The sequence below is a fragment of the Alligator sinensis genome, unplaced genomic scaffold, assembly GCF_000455745.1.
Source record: "Alligator sinensis unplaced genomic scaffold, ASM45574v1 scaffold1190_1, whole genome shotgun sequence".
Taxonomy (NCBI): domain Eukaryota; kingdom Metazoa; phylum Chordata; order Crocodylia; family Alligatoridae; genus Alligator; species Alligator sinensis.
Window position 1 is genome coordinate 37,179 of NW_005842969.1, and position 6,033 is coordinate 43,211.

Genomic DNA, 6,033 nt, shown 5'->3' on the forward strand with positions numbered 1-6,033 from the left:
ACCTGCCACAGAGCTCAGGCTGCTCAAAGCAAGCAACTGAGAGGCTGCAAGCCACTGCACTAGGGTCTGCAGAGTCCCGGCCCTGCTCATTGCTGGCGGGTGCATGTGCGCCTCTGGGCAGATAGTGGGGGAGCCACGAGGGGCCCAGTTTTTGTGGCAGCACAGCTCCGGCCCCTTCCCCACCATCTGCCTGGAGGCGCACACGAAGCAAAATGACTGTGCGCGCCATGCTCTGGCACACATGCCAGGGGGTTGCTGACCCCTGTCTTAGATCTTCGGAGCAATAGATTTCTAATGGTGTCTCTTGTCTTAATCTGTACTCAGGTGCTGAGGTATGGCTTCGCATATGGGTTTGCCTTGGGGGGAACCTCAACCCCAAGATGACTTCCAGCAAGGATACCACAAGCTAATGATTTGTGCTTCCAGGAAACAACCAGTGTCTTTGCTGCTCCTGCACACAGACAAAGCTGCAGTAACACCCGCATCCAGAGAGGCACATCTGTTTCTCTCTGGTTCCTGTAGATGTCAAATGGTAGGTGCAATGCAGCATTTTAAAATGGTTACCTGGTTAAGTTCTCAGGTGCCAGATTTGAGAGAGGAAACTAAGAAGGAGGGTTGTGAGAAGTGGGCCCTATTGGATTCGGATTCAGCCTGAAATCAGGGACAGTAATTTGATTTGGATCACTGTCCCCGATTCAATTCGGTCAAATCTGAAGATTCAATGCTGATTCGGAGAATCAGCAAGTCAGCCATAGACACAGTTTTAAATGTTTTTTCTACATACCTTGAGGTAGCAGGCACAGCTTGTGAATGCTGTGATGCAGGGGCAGATGCAGGGGCAGATGGAGCGTCCCACAGGAGCCCCCCGCCCCCATGTGCTCGGCAGCAAATCGAAGCAGACTGGAACTACTTCTGGTCCACTTCTGGGTCTGCTGGGGAGTGCACTGCCCGCATACACCCCCCCCCCCACCCCAAGTGCCCCACCGGCTTAGCAATCAGCCGCAGGGGGACCCCAAGTGCCAACCCCAGACTCAGGAGGCACCAATCACTGAGCTGGGGGAGATGCGGGGGGGGCCCCCCCGTGCACTCTCCGGCAGACCTGGAAGTGGACTGGAAGCACTTCTGGTCCACTTCTGGGTCTGCTGCCAAGCAGGCTAGGGAGCCCCCCCACACTTGTGGGACACTCCATGCACCCCAGCATTGCAGTGGTCATGAGTCGCCTGCTACCTAGAGGCATGTAGAAAAAACATTTAAAAGCTGTGTCTATGTCCGATTTGATTCAGAGAGATTAAAGGGTCCTCCGATTCGATTTGGAGATTCAGCCACTGAATTGAGCCGAATTGAATCGGACCGAAGCTTCGCACAGCCCTACTAAGAAGCTGCTGGACAGGATAGAGAGGTTTCCCCTTTATGACAGGTTTCAGGCTCAGACTATTGTGGTATACTGGTTGTTCAGTGGCCTATGGGGTCAGCCAGTCTCCATCTCCAGGGCAGTTGGGCAGGTATCTTTTCCAGCACAATGTTCATTTGAAAGATGCAAAAGAGAAATCCCAGCAGCTGTACAGGAGGGATTTTCCCCAGTCTGGGGGATAAGGATCAGGGAAAAAGAAGTACTGAACCCAGTACTGCAATGCTTCTGTTTCACTTCTTGTCATCTTTTAATTAAACATATTTGGAAATGCATATATAATACATACTGAGAATACAGCTGTGCCCACATCTAGCCTGCCCCTCCCAACTCCAGCACCAAATTCCCTGCAGTACACAGCCAACACAGCCTACTACCAGTCATCTGCAGCCAAGCAGGTGCTAAAGGAGATGAGCTTCACATATTCCCTCAGGCATGATGAAAGGAAGTAGCACAGAAAGGAGAGAAATGTGGCTTCAAAGTGTAGGTTCCCTGTTCAAGCGCAGCACGTAACTGAGTATGTACATATGCAGGGGGATTTTCTGCACCAGGGAGCCAGCACTTCAAAGAGATCATAAGTAGGTTTGGGTGAAAGAGCACCTTCCAGGCCAGGTAAATCCATGGTAAGGGGAAGGACTTCTGATTGTGCCCCTCTCTTGCAGGGGCTGGACCAGGGGTTCTTCCCTGCAAGAGAGGGACACAGGTTTCCAGAGTCTGATGTTCTCTTGGTCCTTTCTGCTGTAGTGCAGGAGTGTCCAACTCATTTGGCTCCATGGACTACATCTGGACCACAGGGTTTGTAGGCCAGATAACCCACTTCTGGCAGTAAGGTAGCAGTTTGGCAAGGCAACAGCTAGAACCACTGTTGGTGCAGCTCTAGAATCCAAAGGGTGAACCCTGCCACTGGCTTTCCCCACCTGCATCCCCATACCAACAGCAACCAAAGACCCTGAGTTCTGCAGCAAGGAAGAGGACGGGTGAGGACTGAGCAGCAGTGATGTTCACCACCTAAGTTTTAGAGTACAGGCAGTCCTTGACTTACAGTGTTTCAAGTTACAACGTTTCGCACTTACAATGTTTATAAAATTGACACCCTGTTTTTACTTTACAACACCAGTTTCGACTTACAACACTTGATCCGATGCAATGCCATGCCAGCAAACAAGTTTGCTGCATCACTCATCTCCCTGGAGAACATCTGTCCAAACTTTCTTGGACACTTCCTTTAGGAAAGCAGACAAGACTCCAGAAAAACCTGCAGCCAAGACTCCTGAGAAGAGTCCAGCCAATAACCCTTTAAAAAGTCCAGCAAAGTCACCTCAAAGACATCCTTCCAAATCAATAATTGCTATTTACAATAAAAATACATTAATGTAGCTATATTACTCATCTATAATTGATCAAGTACAAAATTCTGGGGTATTTTTGATGAAAATAGGATATTGGGCCTTGGTTCAGGAACCAATCCCCCATTTGTAACATTGTTTCTTATGAGAAAATTGGTTCAGAGTTGCAACATTTTGACTTAGCATGCAGAAGACGTGGTCTTCAGGAACCAATTGTGTCCTAAGTCCCAGGACTGCCTGTACAGCAGCATGCTGGCTCAGTCAGCTGGCTGACAAATCCTGTAAACTGCAATTTAACCCCTCATGGGCTGCATACCCCCATGGGCTGGCAGTCTGACAGGACTGTTGAAACAAATGTTGGGAAATAGTGCAGGAAATGGATTAAATGGCCATTCAGGCTGAGGAAGTACGGGGTAGATGAATGGACTGTAAGGTGGATAGAAATCTGGCTGGATTGTCAGGCTCAATGGGTAATGATCAATGGCTCAGGGTCTAGTTAGCAGCTGGTATCAAGTGGAGCACCCCAGGGGTCAGTCCTGGGGCCAGTTTTATTCAATAACTTCATTAACAGTTTGGAAGATGGGATAGATTGCATCCTCAGTAAGTTCGCAGATGATACCAAACTGAGGGGTGTAGTTGATATACTGGAGGGTAGGGCTAGGATTCAGAGTGACCTAGACAAATTGGAGGATTGGGCCAAAATAAATCTCATGTGCTTCAATAAGGTCAATTGCAAAGTCTTGCACTTAGGACAGAACAATCCCGTGCACCAGTACAGGATGGAGGCTGACTGGCTGGGCAGCAGCTCTGCAGAAAAGGATCTGGAGGTTACAGTGGACAATAAACCGAGTATGAGTCAGCAGTGTGCCCTTGTTGCCAAAAAGGCTAATCACATACTGGGCTGCATTGGTAGGAGTGTTGCCAGCAGATCAAGGAAAGTAATTATTCTGCTCTTTTCTGCATTGGTGAAGCCACATCTGGTGTACTCTGTCCAGTTTTGTTCACCCCCCTTCTCCCCACCACTATAGAAAGGATAAGGACAAGTTGGAGAGAGTCCAGCAGAGGGCAACAAAATGGTTCAGGGGCTGGGGCACATGATTGGAGAGGCTGAGGGAACTGGGCTTATTTAATCTGGCAAAGAGAAGACTGGGGGAAGGAGGGATTTGATAGCAGCCTTCAACTACCTGCAAGGAGGTTCCAGAGAGGATAGAGCTGAACTGTGCTCAGTGGAGGCAGATGAGAGAACAAGGAGCAATGGTCTCAAGTTGCAGCAAGGGAAATTTAGGTTGGATATTAGGAAAAACTCTCACTAGGAGGGTGCTGAAGCACTGGAAAAGGTGACCTAGAGAGGTGGTAGAATCTCCATCCTTTGAGGTTTTTTAAAGCCCAGCTCAACAAAGCCCTGGCTGGGATGATTTAGTTGGGGATGGTCCTGCTTTGAGCAAGGGGTTGGACTAAATCAGTGTTTTTCAACCTTTTTTGTACCATGACCCATTCGCAAACAGCAATGGCCAGTCCTGACCCAGTTCCCCTCACTCCCAACCTGCTGCCCTCAGGCCCCAGCCTCCCAGCGTGTGGGGTGTAGGGGGCCCCAAGCAGCCCCTCGCAGGCTGGAGCTCTGCCACCCTGCAAGGGAAAAGCCACAGTTTCCCACCCTTTTCCTCTTTAAGGGAGAATTAATTTTTAAAGTTTGTGGATCAATGTTTAAAGTCTCTTCATGACCCTTTCATATGTTCCTGTGACCCACCTTTGGGTCATAACCCATGGGTTGAGAAACACTGAACTAGATGACCTCCTGAGGTCCCTTCCAACCCTCATTTTCTTTGATTCATCAGAAAGGCGGGTAGACAGGAAGGGAATGTTTGTAAGAGGTTCAGGGTGGCCGTCTTCCAAAGGAACTATGGCCTCACAGGGCTCCTGGGCAGTACAGGCTGTTCTCTGAGCCCATTTCTGAAATAATCTCTGCCATGCACTGGAAATACAGCAATTCTGGGTACAGGCTGGTTCAGCTGTCAGAGTAGAGATTTGGGGTAAAAGTATCTACGTCACTTTCAAAAGCTCCTGTGTTTGCTTGAATCCAAGATGACCCCGAATTTAAGACATCCCCACAATAATTAGATTCTATATAGGGAAAATTTATAATGTGAGTTATAGTTTTCCAGGTATAAAAGTTAAATATCAAAAGATTGTCCTGAATTCATCCTTCCCCCCACCCCCCACTGCTACAGCAGGGAAAGCTGTGGTGGGGGGAAGTGGGGGGAGAAGGAGCAGGTAGCCCCTTTGCCCTGTTCCCTACTTCTTCCCTTTGCAGCCTTCTTGTCCCCCCCTGCCACCAGCACCCCCCGCCCCTCCAGCTCTCTACAGCCTCTGCTCCTCCTCACAATCCCCAGCCTCTGCTGTCCCTCCCTCCCCCCTTACTGAGAAATGCTGATGATTAGGCTCTGTTCCTTCTCCAAAGCACAGTAGGTAGAAGTGTAGCCCCTGCCAGCCATGCAGCCGTGTCAGCACTGCCGATTACCTGGGCAGAGGATGAAGTTTCCATGTGCTCCATGCCTGGGAAGGAATCCAGCCCCAACCTGAGCTTAGCTGCACCTGACAGTAAGGGGAGGGGGAAGGGCTGGGGGAGGGGGGTGCAGAAGCTACAGATGGAGGGGCAGGAGGCTGCTATGGGTCTGACTAGCCTCAACCTGGGCTCAGGGCTAGTGTCAGAGCCACAGCAGGTGCCTGCCCCCTGCCTTCATTTTTTATGCGAATCTATGACAAGGGGCTTATCCCTCACACCTCATGCTGACCAGGGAGGGAGGGCACTCAATCTTAGATTTGAGCAAATACAGTGTTCTCTGAATATATGGTACCAGCCTAAATTTGTCCATACTCCTTACTGGCAGACCCACATTTTCAGGTGCCATTTCTTACAAGATTTGTAGATGGATGTTATCCAGTCCCCTAACCTGGTTGTATAAGGTTCTCTGAATTATGCTTCCACCTCAGTTAAGATTATTTCCATGCCCTTATCTCCATGAACTATCCTGCCTTTGCCCCATGTTTAGCATCAATCTTCTTGATAACAGAGGCAGTGGATTTCGTTTACTTTGTGGGCCATTCCATTTACCTCTTCCCAATTCTCAATGTGCAGCAGCCCCATTTCTTCTTTCCTTGTTCTCTCTTCAGTGTCTTTGGGCCAAAAAAAAACAAAAATACCACTGAATAACCTTTTGTTGTTCCTTTTAATGTTGTTTGCAAGATCTAACTTGGCTTCACTTTGTGCAATTTTTCCCT

The 6,033-nt window shown here is 49.1% G+C and overlaps 1 long non-coding RNA gene across 1 annotated transcript in view; it reads left to right on the plus strand.

Annotated features, from left to right (window-relative positions):
• Positions 1 to 2,578, plus strand: part of LOC112548164 — a 3,945-nt gene extending 1,367 nt beyond the window's left edge. Inside the window, exons 2-3 of the long non-coding RNA XR_003091975.1 lie at positions 325 to 532; positions 2,526 to 2,578. This is a non-coding gene — a long non-coding RNA (uncharacterized LOC112548164). The remainder of the gene's footprint in view (positions 1 to 324; positions 533 to 2,525) is intronic.
• Positions 2,579 to 6,033: the final 3,455 nt, after the last annotated feature.